This window comes from Marmota marmota, unplaced genomic scaffold (genome assembly GCF_001458135.2).
Source record: "Marmota marmota marmota unplaced genomic scaffold, marMar, whole genome shotgun sequence".
Classification (NCBI taxonomy): Eukaryota; Metazoa; Chordata; class Mammalia; order Rodentia; family Sciuridae; genus Marmota; species Marmota marmota.
The window spans coordinates 15,798,410-15,816,740 of NW_026000057.1; the positions used below are offsets into that span (position 1 = coordinate 15,798,410).

An 18,331-nucleotide genomic window follows, 5' to 3' on the forward strand; every position below is an offset into this window, starting at 1 on the left:
AATTTTGCTGGATATAAGATTCTTGGTTGGCATGCAGTTTCTTTCAGAGCTTGTATATGTTGTTCCAGGATCTTCTGGCTTTCAGGGTCCAGGTTGAAAATCTTCAGATATCCTAATTGGTTTCCCCTAAATGTAATCTTATTCCTTCCTCTTGAGGCTTTTAAAATTCTCTCCTTATTCTGTATGCTAGGCATTTTCATTATAATGTACCTTGGTGTGGATCGGTTGTGATTTTACACATTGGTGTACTATAAGCCTCTTGTATTTGATTTTCCAATTCATTCTTTAGGTTTGGAAAATTTTTCTGTGATTATTTAATTGAATAGATTGTTCATTCCTTTGGTTTGGAACTCTATTCCTGCCTCTATCCAATAATTTTTAAATTTGGTCTTTTCATGTTATTCCATAATTCTTGAATGTTCTGCTCATGGTTTCTTACCATCTACACTGTGTGGTCAACATTGTTTTTAAGATTATATAATTTGTCTTCATTGTCTGAGTTCTGTCTTCCCAGTGATCTAATTTGTTGGTGTTGCTTTCTATTGAGCTTTTAATTTGGTTTATTATTCCTTTCATTTCAAGGATTTTTGTTTGGTTGTTTTCAGAACCTCTGTCTTCTAATTGAAGTAATCTTTTGCTTCCTATATTTGTTTATGTATCCCTTTATTGAAATGATCTTTTGCTACCTGTATTTGCTCTCTTATATCATCCTTTAATTCACAGAACATTTTAATTATGTACATCCTCAACTCCTTCTTTGTCATTTCTTCTGTTGTGTTGGTCAGGGATTCTAATAATGTATTATCTTGGTTTGTTGGGGGCACTTTCTTCCCTTGTTTTTTCATGTTGTTTGTATGTCTTTACTTCTAGCACTGTGGATTCAAGGCATTACAGTTTTTACCCTATAGACCTATAATTTCCTGGCAGGTTTCCAATACCTCTCCTTTAAGAGGGAGAACAATGTGAACAGATCCCAATACAAACAATATACAACCTTAAACCAAATAGCTGCTATTAAGACATTTAGGGTTTTGTCACAATATACAGAAATGCTAAATTCCATTATTATCTACAATATAAACAGTAGGTTTTCAAAAGTGTGTACTGTTTCTGATGGTGGACAAATAATTGGGGTGAGGTGTAGGATGAGATATTGAGGGTATAGGAGGTGAGGATATAGAGTTGTTAGGTATTAAAAAGTGTGAAAGAAGAATCTAAAGAAGTGAGACAAGAGAGAAAATGAATTTAGGGAGACAAAAAAAGTGGGAAGACAGTAGAATACAAAAAAAACATAAACAAACATAAATGTAAAAACAAGAGATAAAAGAATTTACAACACCACTGTAATATACTATTCAAATATCAAAGTCCTCAGCAGCCTAACTCATTAAAAGTGCTTGGTTTCACAAATGTTGGGGATGTGATGACAGAAGAAGAGAGAGGGAAAAAAATCTCAAAGGAAGATACGAGGATTGTTTTCTATCTTTCCTGTATCTTTCTGTATTTTTTGTATCTTTTCCAGTATCTTTCCTGCTTCCCTTCTCATCCAGTAGGTGGGGCTGTCTGTTGTTTGCTGGTATCTCCACCCTTGTGATGGTGAAGGTTATTAGGGTGGGAGGATTGGTCTTGGGGACAGAGCTCCTGGAGGTGGGGTATAGTACTTGCTGGTCCTCCAATGGGAGACTGCACCCCCAAAGACCTCTTTTGAGGCCCGCTCGCGTGATGGGGGCACCTGGTCTTATCTCCTTATATCACCTGTAGGCCTCACAATTCCTGGTCTCTAATTTAGTCTCTAAACTGTATTTCACTCACCCCTCCCTTTCTACTTCCCAATCAGAAACTTTTCTCTCTGGAGGTTTTAAGGGCTGCTGTCTGGGGATACCACACCTGTCACGGAGAGCTGTTTTATATTGGGAAGTTCAGGACCTGATTTTGTGAGCTAGGGACAGGCCAGGTAGCAGCACTGTTCCAGGTTAGCGGCTGCCAGGGAGAGAGAGGAGTTGGGGACTTTTGGTAGACTGATACTGTTTCTAAGCCCCAGTGGGGGTTCTAAGCTGGGAGTTACCTCAACTAAATATGGCCACAAAGGTGTCCCAAGATGAAGGTGGCTGCTTTCAGCATTGGGGTTTTGGGTCGGATGGGTCTGGGCAATGGCATTGAGCAGCGTGTTCAGAGATGCAGCTCTGTGGCACGCAGTGTTATGGCTGGCAGATGTCACTGGACCCCGGGCAGTGTCCCCAGGTGTAGGGAACTGCAGCAGTGGTTGCAGTGCCCCAAGATGGAGGTGACAGGAGGAGCCCCACATTGGTAGGTGGGGGTTCCCACAAGAGTAGCAGAGCACAAGCTGCATCGGGGTGTCCTGCGTGAAAGCAGTGGCTATGATCCCTTCATGGGTGAGCAGCCAGGAGTCCTTTGCAGGTGCTAATGCTGGTGGTCCTACTCAGGCACCCGGAGGACCGGTGTGGATGAGTGGCCAGGAGTCCTGTGCTGACATTGAGGCCTGTAAACGTGCGCAGCACGGTGGCCAATTCCTGGGTGGGAGAAGCTGTCGGGGGTCCTCTAATCACTTGTAGAGAAACAGTATTCTCACTACTTGAATTTCTGGTCCTGGAGCAACACAGAATGCAGCCTCCCTCTAGCCTGCCATCTTGGATCTTCCCTAGTTTTTATTATTAACAGAAAATTTTCCCAAGGATCTTAACTGAAAAGTAAGCCCCACTTTCACCTTCACAAATACTGTCCACCTTCCCATAGATGATCACTGTTAACAATTTCTTGTTAACATATTATAATTGGATAAGCTCAAGTATATCACTAGGATCTTGGCTTCCAATAAATGTTTATTGAAATCCTAAAGTTTCGTATTATGACTTTGGCAATTGAATTACACTGGGACTCATGAAAAAGTCACAACAACTATTCAAAGTCAAGGCTATTTTTTTCTTTTTTGTGCACCACAGTTCACACAGGCACATCATGCACACACACACACACACACACACACATTTGTTTAGTCAAGAAGAATGGCAATAACTCATTCTCTGGCAGAAAAAGACCACCGAAAATCAGTACTTGGGTCTCACTTGGCAACCAACATAGGTGATTGTTCCTGTTTCTCCAACCTCTGAATCTCAAAGGATTTCCCAGTAAAGGAAGATTTAAATGCTGCCTCAACAATATTTTTGCTGTTGCTGTTAAAATTAAGCTTTTTTTCAAAGACACTCTCAAATGTTTAACTTTAATATTTTTTAAGGTCTTACATGTGGGAGTTATTCTTCAGCTATTCAGGGTTTTTTTTTCAATTAATCAATAAATTGTTTTAGGTGTAGTTTTGTGTGAGATAAGAATATTCAAATTAGGCCTGGGAATATAGCTCAGTTGGTAGAGTGCTTGCCTAGCATGTACAAAGCCCTTGGTTCAATCCCCAGCACCACCAAAAAAAAAAAAAAAAGAATATTCAAATTAAAAGCTGTAATCATGACAATCTAATTTCAAGTACAACTAAGAGCAATTGCATTTGTATCAACATCAAGTATTAACTCATAAGCCAAATTTCTCATCCGTGTCACAAGTTCACCTTCATCAACTTTCCACTGCACAGCTGAAATTCTGCAAAGTGTTTTAGTTGAGTTCTAAGTCTATTTTGTCTCCCAATCTCTGTCAAAATTATTAATTTCCTGATTCCAGTGCCATGCAAATTTCCAGCACGTAGAAAATCCAGATATATTAAATACTTTATTCAGGTAGTCAGAAAGCCTTCCAAAACTTACTGAGAAATACATCTACACCTAAGCCATATATTTTCCCTTCAAACTTAGCAATACCTACAGCATATTACGTTTCCTTAAACTTTCCTATCCCAACCATGTATTCCTTATCTGAAAAGAGATTGCTATCACCTTTGGGACTAAATGAGTTGAACTTAAAAAAAAAAAAAAAAGATTCAAATGAAGCTATCCCCTTTCCCATCACACTCTGTGTCCTTTGTAATTTAATGCTTATTGTTCTCATTTGTACCCCAAAACACAAAACCTTCTAAATAGAGATTCTCAGTAAATAATAGGCAGTCAGAATAAAGGGATGGGTAGATAATGACACATATACTTCAACATGGTTTATCCAATAGTTTAATATAAGTTTATTCTTGGAAAACTATTCTTAATTTTTTCCTTAATGACTACAAAAAAAAATAAAGCTGAACCAAATATTCTTGGTTGATAGAGAATCACAAAAAAAAATATAATCTTTAGCAAAGTACATATTAATGCCTATGGGAAACACATCTGTCCCTCAGGCACATTGTCTAAAATATATTTGACCTTCAAAACTGGGCATAAGGGTTGAGGATATAGCTCAGTTGGTAGAGTGTTTGCCTCGCATGCACAAGGCCCTGGGTTCAATCCCCAGCACCACAAAAAAAATAAAGAAAGAAAGAAAAGAAAACTTGACATAGATATTGAAAGCTTGAGAAACCAAGGTTATATAATTGTACAATAGGCTGCTATTGGCCATTTATTAATAAATGAGCTCTAGGGTACAAAAAAGTCAGACATGAAAGAGTGTAATCAAAGATATAAGCTAAGTGATTAGCAGCTTTAAAACTTCTCAATACATTTTTAATATATATTTATCATAGAACCAGTCAATAACAGAAGTGGTGAACACAAGAATTTTAAACTAGTGGTTATAACCAATAGCTAAATAAATATTAGCCTCCACAGAATTTGAAACCCAGCTTTTCATTTAAACAGAATGGGATGTTAAAACCTGATTGTGTAAGTTAATGTGCCAGTTACACAATGTTAAAATTGTTACATGTTTAACAGAGTCAGGTGTGCTTTTACTGCTATACTTATAGTTGAAAATGTATTTTTTTAATAAAATTCAATTCAAAGACTTGCAGAACCTCTGGTGCACCTTCCTGAAACCCTTATTTTACTAAACCATGTTTTAAACCACTGAATTAATGTGATTACTTAATTCCTGGATGTTTTTGTCAGGTTTTTTTGCTGCTATGACTAAAAGATATGACCAGCACAACTGTAGAGGAGGAAAAGTTTATTTAGGGCTCAGGTTTCAGAGGTCTTAGTCCACAGAAGGTGGGCTCCACTCCTTGGGGCTCAAAGTGAGGCTGAACATCATGGCAGGAGAGTGCAGCAGAGGGAAGCAGCTCAGTGGTGATCAGAGAGCAGAGAGAGAGGTCTCCACTGGCCAGATACAAATATATACCCAAAGTCATGCCCAATTCCCACCTCCTCCAGCCACACCCTACCACTTCAGTTACCACTCAGTTAATCCCAATCAGGGGATTAAATCACTATTTGGGTTAAGACTCTTACACCCAATCATTTCTCCTCTGAACTTTCCTGCACTGTCTCACATGTGAGCTTTTGGGGGACACCTCACATCCAAACCATAACACTAGATAATGAGACATAACCTAAAAAAAATTTGCAGAGGGTGGTATATGCCTGTAATTCCAGCTACTCAGGAAAGGTCAGGAGGATTACTTGAGCCCAGGAGTTCAAGGCCAACATGGGCAATATGCAAGGCCCTGTCTCAAAAAAATAAACAAATAAAATAAAATAAATTTGTGGAAGATCAGAGATCTACAGGGATAACCAATGAAAACTAGAATGCCTAGTGTATTGAACTTTTTCTTCGCTATACCAGAAACAGATGTGCTATAAAAAGTAATCTTGTATATCAATTACACATCCAATATTAAGACAAATGGCTGTGCATTCTAATATTGTGGTTTGTATATTAACAACAAAAAGAAAAGGTGCTTTTTCTTTTTTCTACTTTAATAGGAAGTGCAGACTGTATCATGCAAATCAAGAAGGCAGAAATTCATTCATGGCAAGATATAGTTGTCTTTTCCATGGCAAATTAATGTTCTTGCAAAATTCTAGAAGAACTTTTTAAATACTTCTGTCTGTTGTGCTGATATTAGTGAATTACCATAAGTTTGATAAATAAAATTAAATTACCATTAAGTCAGAGAAACCTCAGAACTGATAATACCTTCATATAAAACATAGTTATAAAAAGCTTGCAAGCAGTATGGAGATTCCTCCGAAAACTTGAAATGATAACACCATTTGACCCAACTATCCCACTCCTTGGTTTATACCCAAAGGACTTAAATTCAGCATACTACAGTGGCACAGCCACATCATTGTTTATAGCATCTCAATTCACAATAGTTAAACTATAGAAGCAACCTAGATACCCTTCAACAGATGAATAGATAAAGAAAATCTGGTACATATACACAATGGAATATTACTCAGTCTTTAAGAAGAATGAAATTATGGCATTTGCAGGTAAATGGATGGAACTAAAGAATATCATGTTAAGTGATATGAGCCAATCCCAAAAAACCAAAGACCTAATGTTTTCTCTGATAAGTGGATGCTGATCCACTTATGAAGGAACTTTGGATTGTGCAAAGGGGAGGGGTGTGGCAGTGGGGATGGGAAGGATGGTAGAATAAGACAGATATTATTACCCTATATATAAACACGATTACACTACTGGTGTAACTTAGCACCATGTACAGCCAGAGGAATGAGAAGTTATGCTCCATTTGTCTCCAATGTGTCAAAATACATTCTACTGTCATGTATAACTAATTAGAACAGATTTTTTAAAAAGAAAACAACATTAGAAGGTATGACGCTCACTGATAAGAATATGCAGACAAATTCAGAATGAATCTTGTAAACATGATACATAAACTGTTGTTTTTATCTTTAGAATGAAGACAAACAACTATTAAAAGTAATAATAATGATGACCCTGGCAATGTGGAAAGATATGAAGTAGGATATCAAAAATTTAACATGTAGGACGGAATGTAATGAAGCCTAGAATTTTTAACAGTACATTTTCTGTTTCTTTTTTTCTAATTTTCATAATCACGTTAAGTCGCTATAATTTCAAAATAGTCTGTTATAATCAAAAGATGCCTGGATTTAGCCATGTAGAAAAAGAATAAAATCTGTCATTGTAATAACACAAATGAAACTGGAGATCATTATGTTAAGTGGAGTTAGACAGGCACAAAAAGAAAAGTACTGGGGCTGGGGTGGTGACTCAGTGGTAGAGTGCTTGCCTAGCACGTGTGAGGCACTGCGTTCCTTCCTCAGCACCACATAAAAATAAATAAATGAAATAAAGTGTTCTTTAGAAAATAAATAAAAGTACTTCATCATCTCCCTCATAGGTAGGAGGTTAAAAAGTTGGTCTCCTGGAAACTGGCAGTAGAAAAGCAATTACAGGAAGCTAGGGAAGATAGGAAGCAGGGAGGGAGAGGGAAAATCTGAGAAATGGATACTAAATTGCAATTAGAGGAGAGTTAAAAATAAAATGAAATGAAATAAAATCTTACAAGCTATTTTAGTTGGGACTTTCTCTCCCAAAGAGTAAAGACAAGCTCTGCTCAATTCCAGAAGAGTTAACATAATATCTACAGGAAGTGGGAGAATGTACAGCTTTTCCTCGGCTTTTCCTCCCTCATTGACTTGGAGGGAGCTAGCCCAGGTGGCCACAGGGGATGAAGCTGGCAGGGCTGCCAGAGAGGAGACCGTCCTTTCTCACTGAGCACATCACACCACATGCTGGCTGGATGTCAGTCTCCTCATCTCCCCATACCCTACACCTTCTTTTTCCTCCCCACATGTTTCCTTTGGGGCTTCCAGTAGACTAGGTGCTAGGGAAAGATTTTATAGTTCGGTGGTATTTTGATTCCCACTTCATCCAATAAGCACAACAGGGAGCTCCAACCCCACGCCTCTGAAGAAATGTGTGACACTTCATACCTGAGGCTCGGCAAGTGTGACCTCCTGCTACTGCTATTCTTACAAGCCCGTCAGTCTCTCACTCATTCATTTAATCATCCTTTCAAATAAATTGCCAACCTGAGATTTTTTTCTTATTTTGGGAAGAAACTCTCTGTGCAGAAAAGACACCTTTGAGTTTCTTGATTACTGGTGAGAAATGCATTTTCTTGCAACAAGTGAAAATCTGACCTACAAAGCCTAAACCAAGAGGGTTCCTAAGAAGGAGTCTGATGAGTTCCAGGCTGGCATCTGTGAGTTTTCTTGATCTTGTCACTTCAGTCCCACACATCACATTAGCTTCAAGACAAGAAGAGAGTGGAAGTCATGGCCCCAGATCCATCTATTTCTTGCATCAGAAAATCTAACACATGTAGGACTTCCTAGGTAGACTGCTATGCTGTCCCATTGGCCAGAAATTTGCCTGTTAGCCACAAGAAGCAAAGAAGACAAGATAAGGTTTTCCTTTCCAACCTCTACAAGGGAAGGCAGCAAGAGAGAAGGGTTTCTACATCATTTAATCCAGTTATCCCTCTCCTCAGTTTATACCTAAAGGACTTAAAATCAACATACTACAGTGATGCAGCCACATCAATGGCTATAGCAGTTCAATTCACAATAGCCAAACTATGGAACCAACCTATGTGCCTTCAAGAGATGAATGAATAATGAAAATGTGGTATATATACAAAATGGAATATTAAATCATAAAGAAAAATGAAATTATAGCATTTGCTGGTAAATGGATGAAACTGGAAAATATCATGCTAAGTGAAATAAGCAAATCCCAAAAAAACAAAGTCCAAATGTTCTCTTTGATGTGTGGATGCTAACATATAACAATGAAGGGTAAAAAAAGGAGAAGTATAGAAGTATAGAAGTTCATTAGATTAGACAAAGAATAAAGGGAAGGGAGGGAAGATGGGAATAGGAAAGACAGTAGAATAAATCAGACATAACTTTCCTCTGTTTACATATGAATACATGACCAGTGTACCTCCACATCACGTACAACCATAAGGATGGGATCAACATTGGTATGGGTTGCACTTTGTGTAGGTATAATGTGTCAAAATATACCCTATTAGTATGTATACCTAAAACAACAAATAAAAAAAGAAAGGATTTCCAGAATTACTATTTAATCAGCAAATCAATAGCGTGTACCATACTTGGGTTTAGTATTGATATAATTCCTATTTTAGTCAGCTTCATCACTGCTGTGACCAAAAGACCTAAAAAGAACAATTTTAGAGGAGGAAAAGTTTATTTGGGGCTTATGGTTTCAGAGGTCTCAGTCCATAGACGGCCGACTCCTTTGCTCTGGGTCAGAGATGAGGCAGAACATCATGGCAGAAGGGTGTGGAGGAGGACAGCAGCTCAGTAGATGGCAACAAAAAAGCAACAATAAAGGCCCACTCATTAAACAAAGGACAAATCCTAAGGGCATGACCCAAAGACAGGCCTCCTCCAGCCACACCCTACCTGCCTACAGTTACCACCCAATTAATCTATCCAAATGGATTAACGCACTGATTAAGGCTCTCATAATCCAATCATTTTACCTCTAAATTTTCTTGCATTGACTCATATAAGAGCTTTCAGAGGACACCTCATAACAAACTAACAAATTCCTTACAGTAAAAAATTCAAATACCCAGTTTACTTTAGGTATTTAATTTTGAATTACAAATCTTATCATTCTGCTTACAAATCTTATCAAATAACACCAATCACCTTTAATTTTTATTTTAAGTGTTTAACTAAAGTTGGACAAACTGAACTCCCTGTAACAATCAGTCCCATTCAACACTGTTAGTTAAATAACCGAACTACTTTGAAAAGCATCTTACATATATTGACTCATTTTATTTTAAATGCTTGCTTTGAAACTCCAGAAAATCTAACAAAACATAGTTAAATATAGTATATGTCAAGTTCTCTTAAATATTCCAGTGCTGCTTATAAATGTAGTCAAATTCTCTTATATGTCTGTCACAAGTTCAAATTCAATTACCTGTTTTTAATTGAAATTAGTAGGTTAATCTGATAAATTTCCATATTTTATTGGTGCATAATACTGGGATTCATTGTTGCATATTCACATGTGCACATGATCAATATTATTCCCCTTTCCATTCCCTCCTCTCTTCCCCTGCTCCCTCTCCTCAATTCTACTGGTCTCCCTTCACTTTTCATGAGATCCCCACCACTGCCTCTCTATTCCTTTATCCTGTCTCCACATGAAAGAAAACATGCAACCCACCACCTTCTAAGTGTGGCTGATTTCGCTTGACATAATACTCTCTAGTATTTTGTTATGTCCATCCATTTTTCTGCAGATAACAAAATTTAATTCTTCATTATGTCTGAATAAAACTGCATTGTGTGTGTGTATATATATATATAAATCATATTTTCTTTTTTTAATTTTTTATTTGCTTTAATTAGTTATACATGACAGTAGAATGCATTTAGGCACTTGGATATATCATACATAGATGGGATATAATTTCTCATTTTTCTGAGTGTACATGTTGCAGAATCATACTGGTCATGCAGTCACATATATACATGCAGTATACATATATTCATACAGTCTGTTTCATTCTACTATCTTTCCTATCCCCACATCTCCTCCCCTCTCCTCCCATCACTTCCCTCTACCTAATCTAAGGTAATGCTATTCTTCTCTAGTGCCCGCTGCCTTATTGTGAATTAACATCCACATATTAGAGAAAACATTTATTCATTTATTGCCAACTATCCTAGCTGGTGCCTTACAGTTGCTGAACCTGGCTTTGAATTCAAGATCCTCCTGCCTCAGCCTCTGAGCTGCTGGGATTACAGGAATGCACCACCATACCCAACTAATTCTTTAGGATAAATACCAAGGAGTGATAAATACTAGATAAATACCATACCTAGTCTTTTGAGGAACCTCCAAACCAATTTCCATGAGTTCACAAAATCTAACTATTCCAATAACTTAAGAAAACGACAAAGAAAGCACGCAAACACACAGAAGTACCTTTTCAAAATCCGTGACAGCTCTCTGACCTTAAGGGTCCTTGGAAAGAGAGAGAGCCACTGGAATTCTCTATAGAGGGGACACACAAGAGGAGTTTCCATGTAACATTCTATCCCAAAAAAGAGCAAAGGGGTAGGATTCCAAAGGAACAGGTGAGTGTAACTCAACCCCAGCGTGTGACTCCTACTCCTGGCGCCATGTGGTATTAACGTCCTCGTTACTTCGACCTGGCACTACCATGCCAGACTGAAGGCAATAATTGTTCAGAACCTAGTGCATCAGGACAGCTGCATCCTGGCAGCTGCCAACATTTATTCATCCATTGATGGACACCTAGGCTGGTGCCATAGTTTGGCTATTGTGAATTGTGCTGCTATAAGCATGAGTATGCATGAATCTCTGTAGTATGATGACTCTAATTCTTATTTTTTGGGGGGCGGGGAGGGATCACCAGGGCTTGAACTCAGGAGCACTCACCCACTGAGCCACATCTTCAGCCATATTTTGTATTTTATTTAGAGACAGGGTCTTACTGAGTTGCTTAGCGCCTTGCAGTTGCTGAACCTGGCTTTGAATTCAAGATCCTCCTGCCTCAGCCTCCTGAGCTGCTGGGATTACAGGCATGTGCCACCACACCCAGCTAATTCTTTAGGATAAATACCAAGGAGTGCTATAGGTGGGTCACATGTACCTAGTCTTTTGAGGAACCTCCAAACCAATTTCCATACTGGTTGCACTAATTTATAATTCCCCCAACAATGTAAAAGTGTTCTTTTAACCCATATCCTCTCCAAATTTTATTATTGTTTGTATTCCTGATGGATGCCTTTCTAACTGGAATGAGATAAAAATCACAGTGTAGTTTTGATTTGTATTTCCCAAGTTCCTAAAGATGTTGAACATTTATATATATATATATATATATATATATATATTTGTTGGTCAATTGTTTTTCTTCTCTTGGAAAGTGACTGTTTGGTTCATTTGTCCCTTTATTAAATTGGGTTATTGGTTTTTTGGTGTTAAGTTTTTTGAGTTCTTTATGTATTTTGTGTATTTATCCTCTGTCGGTAGCTATCAAAGATTTTCTCCCATTCTGTAGGTACTATATTCACATTGTTTCCTTTGCTGTGCAAAAGCTTTTTAATTTGATGCCACCCTGTTATTAATGCTAGGTATTATTTCCTGAGCTTTAGGATTCCTATTGAGAAAGTCATTTCCTGTGCCTGTATGCTGGAATGTTGATGTATGTTTTCTTATAGAAGATGCAAAGTTTCTGGTCTTATTCCTAGTCTTTTGTCCAGAGAGACAGGAATCTAGTCTCATTCTTCTGCATATGGGTGACCAGTTGTCCCAGCACCATTTGTTTAAAATGCTGTCTTTTCTCCAATATATATTTTTGACACCTTTATCAAGTATCAGATGACTGTATCTGAATGTATTGAATGTATTTGTCTCTGTGTCTTCTATTCTTTGGTCTACATGTCTGTTTTTATGCTGTATCGTGCAGTTTTTGTTCCAATAGCTCTGTAGTATAACTTGAAATTAGGTACTGTGGTGCCTCCAGCATTGCTTTTTTGGCTGCAAATTGACTTGCCTATTCTGGGTGTTTTGTTCTTCCAAATGAATTTTAAAACTGTTTTTTTTTTTTTTCTAGTTATGTGAGAAAATGTTCTTGGATTTTAATAGGGAACTGTATTAAAGTTGTATATCAATTTAGTAACATGGTCAATATTAATTCTGTTTATAAACTTTGGAGGTCTATGCATCTTTTTCTTTTTTTGTTTTTGTTTTTGTTTTTGTTTTTTCTGTTTTGTTTTGTTCCTTCAGTATCCTGAAGTTTTCATTGTAGAGATCTTTCACCTTCTTGGTTAGATATTTTTTCCTGATTTTGTTTTTATTTGTTGAGGTTATTGTGAATGGTATTGCTTTGCTAATTTCTTTCTCAGTAGATTCATTATTGGCATGATTGGTGAATAGAAAGGCTATTGATTTGTTTGTATATTTATTTTCTAACCTGCTACTTTGCTGAATTTATTAGCTCTAGCTCTCTTCTGGCAAGTTTTTTGGATCTTCCAGGTATGGGATCATATCATCTGCACATAGTGATAATTTGACTTCTTCTTTTCCTGTTTTTATCCCCATATTTCCCTTCTCTTGCTTAATTGCTCTAACCAGAATTTCTAGGACTGTATTGAATGGGAGTGGTGATTTTAAAGGAAATGCTTTCAGTTTTTCCCTATTAACTATTTATTATGTTGACTTAGGTTTTATCATATATGGCCTTAATTATGTTGAGATAGGTTCCTTCTATCCCTAGTTTCTTTAGTGCTTTCATCATGAATGGGTGTTGAAACTTGCCAAAGGATTTCTCTGTATCCATTAAAATGTCTGAATACTTTTGTCCTTAATTCTACTTATGTGGTTAATTACATAATTTATTGATTATATAATCTATTATTTGCTTATTATAATAAACTATCCTTGCATCCCTAGAAATTAAACTAACTTGGTCATGTTGAACAACCTTCTTAGTATGTGATTTAATACAATTTGATGATATTTTATTAAAGATCGTTGCATCTAATTTCATCAGGGATATTGGTCTGTAGTTTTTTCTAGCTGTGTCCTTATCTGGTTTGGTATGAGAGTGACACTGGCTTCACAGAATGGATTTGGAAATGTTCCATCCCTTTCTGTTTCATAAAGTAATTTGAGGAGCACTGACATTAGTTCTTCTTTAAAGGTCTGGTAGAATCCAGCTGAGAATTTATCTAGTCCTGGGATTTTTCGTTGTTGAGAGGGTTTTTATTGCTACTTCTATTTTATTGCTTGATATTAGGTTGTTTGAGTTTTCTAGATCTTCTTTTTTTTTTTAATTCTATTGGTTCTTCTTAGTTATACCTGAAAGTATAATTCATTTTAATAAAATTTGGCAGGTCATATGTATCTTGAAAAGTAACTATTTCTCCTAGGTTTTCCAATTTATTGGAGTACAAGTTTTCAAAATAGCCCCCTAATGATCCCCTAGATTTCTGTGGTGTCTGTGGAGATTTCTCCTTTTTCTCTTTTTGTCTTTTGATTGGTTTGGCTAAGGGTTTAATATGCCTTGTTTATCTTTTCAAAAATCCAACCTTTTTAGTTTCATTGATCCTTTGCATTGTTTTTTATTATTATTTTCTATTTTACTAATTTTGGCTCTTCTTCTACTGTTTTTTGTAATTGTTATTTTATTCTTCTTCAATGGTCTTGAATTGCATCATTAGTTTGTTTATTGGGATTGTTCTGATTTTTTTATATAAACACTCAAAGCTACAATTTTTCCTATTAGTGCCACATTCATAGTGTCCCAGAGGTTCTGGGGTGTTATATCACAATTGTTATTTGATTCTAAGATTTTTTTTTAATTTCTTCTTGGAGATCCAGCAATTGTGTTGTATATAAAAGGGTATACAAGGTCTACCCTTTATCACTTAACAACCTAACAACTTAACAACAACTTAACAACTTAGTATATTCTAAAGGAGTATAGGAGCAATCTAGATTGAGACCCTCTCACAGGAGTGGTATCCAAAGTTTTTGGCTAATTTTCTCTGGTTTTTGGTGTAGGACTGGATGTCCATGAGTGGGAACTGATGTTCCTCCCTAGCTGTTTCTACCTGAGGCCTGGTTGTTGGTTTGGGGGTTTTCTCCCCTTTTCTTTAAAGTATCATTGAAGTTTGAGCGTGGTTAATTTGTGCATGAAGCATGCTGTGCCATCTCTAAGCTGGGTTTTGGATATAGCTGAGCAGCAGAATGAACTCATAGTATCCCAGTAGATTCCCAGAGTCTCACTGAGAAGCAGTAAGTACTCCTGCTGCTTGAACCCAGAGCCACAGAGCAACTGGAAATGCAGCCTTCCTCTAATCTGCCATCTTGAATCTCTAATCTGATGTTTTAAATTGCCTAGTTCTATTAAACGTTAAAAGTACTCTAAATTCTTAATAAGCAGATTATTCCTACATTAAGATACAGTGCCAATGTTACAGATTTGATTAATTTTATCATCTCTATATTTAATTCTAAAATTTGTCATAGTTGCAAATACACATATCCATTAATGGGAGAATTTTACCATATCAGATCAGCAGGGGTTTCATCTCAAACCAACCAAGGTTATTTTTAGCCAACAACTCTATTATCAGAACATAGTATCTCAAGTTTCTTAGACCTGCAATGATTTTTCCCTAAGCTTCAACAATAAGGAAGTGCATACTCTTTGATGTCAATAGGTCTTAAAGCCCACATCACCTGTATTCAATTTAGAACTTTGGTGCTGTCAGGTTCAATGCAAAGGGGCCTGCAAATTAAATAAAAGGCTGATAAAACAGGAGGAAAAAAATATCATATTCAGAAGCTAAGAAAAAAAGTTGCTAGCTCACTAAATGATTAATGTTAGAGGCTAATACACCTAACTTAATAGGGGAAATGGAACAGGGAAAGTTTCTATGGGAAAAAAGAAAAAAGTAGATTTCTTTAGAAAAGGCAAAGAGGATTTTAGGAGAATGCATAGAAGATAATAAAGTTTGTGATGTTTGATGCATGAAGGTGTGGGTGCTCTATCCTTCCTTTGAGACTATGAATCTTCCTAAGGAAGGGATTTATGGTACGTTTACTCTTGGCCTCTCTCCTAGGAGTAAACTCCCCCAAAAGAGGGAGTATGCGATTTATTTCCCAAAAGTTTCTGTTTTTAGTCAGATAAGGAAAGCTCTGAGAAGGTTTATTTCTGTATCTGTTGATTCTCAAATGTCTTCACCTTATAATACCAATTTGGGATTCCAAGTGAGTTCCCACATCTTTTTAAGAATAATCTTAAAATAATTAGGAGAAGGCAGAGAAAGAGGAGATAAAGCCATGATTCACATGAATAATGAGGAAACCAGTAAGGTGCTACAAATAATTCAAAGGAAAAATCAAAGCACACACATAAAGCATCAACATGAAGGCTGAAATAAGCTTGCTTTATACCCACCAAAATGAACCCACTATCCATGGGACAAAATTCAATGTATCCACAATCTGCATTTCAATCACAAAATCTGCATTTTCATGGACCGTCATTATCTACATTATTATAAGTTTGCTGCAACCAACAGAGTTGCAAAATATCTCAAAGAAGATGTGAGCTAGAGATAATCTAGTACAGGAATCTTCTCTTTTGTTCCACTTCAAACTTTCACATTTTTTCCTGTGGTATCATTGGCCCAGGACAAAAACAGCACCCAGAGGCAATGGGTGGCCAGGTTACACAACCACACCATGTTTACTTGTCCCTCTGTGAACGATTACTTTTGTAACTCTAGGAACAACTTTATTACGTTTGTAACTCCAGGGACACAATATCACTTTTTCTATTTATTAGTGCTATTATAGGGTGGCTTATTGCTGTCTTGAAGATATGGTTCCATAGTAAAATGAAACATTTTTTCTACTCCTTTATATTTTGCTTTTGATTTCTCCAAAACTTCCCCACTAAGATCAGTTATTGGCCCTGTGCCTTTCTACTTCTTGTCCTGAACAATTGAGTCCTAAAGCCATTTGGTGGATCAGAGGAAGGTATTCTGTGCTGGGAGTGATAGAGGAGTTGCAGTGGCCCAGATGGGAATTTCAGAGATTCACTGGGGGAAGAGGGTGTCCATAGTGGACCCTGGTGCCTGGTATCAAACAGGGTGAGGAGCATGCTCATGAGAGAATGCTGCCCATTACAGGGAGTGAGGGGAAGAGAACACCCACACAGGAAAGGGGACTTATCAAGACAATAAATATGTTAAAGAAAACAGAAAGCAGGTGCTTCACTGTCAGAAAAGGGAGAAATAGAAATGCAAGAGGAGAAACTTAGACTGGATCTTTTTTTTTTTTTTCTTTCTGTGATGCTGGGGATTGAACCCAGGGCCTGGTGAGTGTGAGGCAAACACTCTACCAATTGAGCTATATCCCCAGCCCCTTATAGTGTGGGATAGGAATTGGAGACTAACTCACAGTTTGCAGTATCTACAGATAACATCAAGAAGTATTTACATAAATGTGTATGGTTATTAATAACTATATATATATTCCTTAGTCTATTTGTTGAGGGTCTTATTAGTGATAATGCCCCATGTTATGGTTTAGATCTGAGGTTTCCACCAAAAACTCATGGGACAACTTTTGCTTCTTATATTTGTATCTCTAATTTTTATTTTCAACAAATAATTTTCAGCATCCCTAACCAGGACCACAAACAAATAATGACAAGGACTTCATCTACAATGCATTTTTCTTTCTGGCAGCAGGGAGATGAAATTAAAGAAATGGAAACAATTTGAAAGCCTTTGTGTGATGATATTTAATGAATTGCCTTTTGGAATAGATTGGAGATCTGGTAGGGAGAGACTCTTATAGACTGCTTTTTGTAATTTCAAAGTTCTTACAGTCCTATTTATTCTACTTATTCTATTTATAACATTCTATACAACCTTCTTATTCTGACTTTGAAGGTTTAACAGTGCTGTTTTTTTAAAGCAGACTTCTTTGGGGTGGGGGGTACCAGGGATTGAACTCAGGGACACTCAACCACTGATCCATATCCCAGCTCTATTTTGTATTTTATTTAGAGACAGAGTCTCACTGAGTTGCTTAGCACCTCGCTTTTTGCTGAGGCTGGCTTTGAACTCTTGATCCTCCTGCCTCAGGCTCCCAAGCCTCTGGATTACCGGTATGTGCCACTGTGCCAGGCTAAAGCAGACTTTTTTTAGAGTCATTTTAGGTTCACAACAAAATAGAGTGCAAGGCATAGAGACTTTCCAGGTACTCTGACATGCATGGCCTCCCCACCTTCCACATCCCCCACCACAGTGACGCATTTGTTATAAACAATGACCCTACATTGACACATTATGGTCATCTGTAGTCTGCATTAGTGCTCATCCTTGGCATTGCACCTTCTGTGAGCTTTAAATGAATGTGTACTTACAGGTATTCACAATTACTGTATTGTTGGGGCTCAGAAAATGATACCCCCAAGTGAAGATCTCAGAAGCAAAGCTTCTCTTTAACCTTCTCCTGCCCTCTTGGGGCATTCCTCCGCTGCTGGTTATAGAAACCAGAATCCTTTTTCCCCAAAGCCAGCCATAAAACTCTTCATAACCACTTCAACCACCTGCACTTCCCAGCCCCATAGGGGATTTCATTTTCTTCCTTCCAAACTCAGTTTAAATGGCACAGTTTCACAGAGAACCTCTGCTAAGCCCAGTACAGAGTTTCCATTCTAAAACCTTAGTTATTGTTCTTTCTGCTCCTCTCACAGTGTGTCTTCCCAATACACAGCAACCTCCACAAGGGCAGGAACCCTGTTTCATTCAGTGCTATATGCCCAAAATCCTGCATGGGGCCTCATGCTTAGGAACACCATGAGCCTGTGGCATGTGCTTTCCTGATG

The 18,331-nt window shown here is 37.4% G+C and overlaps 1 protein-coding gene and 1 non-coding gene across 2 annotated transcripts in view; both read left to right on the top strand.

Annotated features, from left to right (window-relative positions):
* Rxfp1 (relaxin family peptide receptor 1) overlaps positions 1-18,331 on the top strand; it is a 130,680-nt gene that overhangs the window by 27,895 nt on the left and 84,454 nt on the right. The gene's annotated exons all lie outside the window — the stretch shown is intronic.
* Positions 4,342-4,415, top strand: Trnaa-cgc. Its single transcript has one exon. It is a non-coding gene; the product is annotated as a tRNA-Ala (tRNA).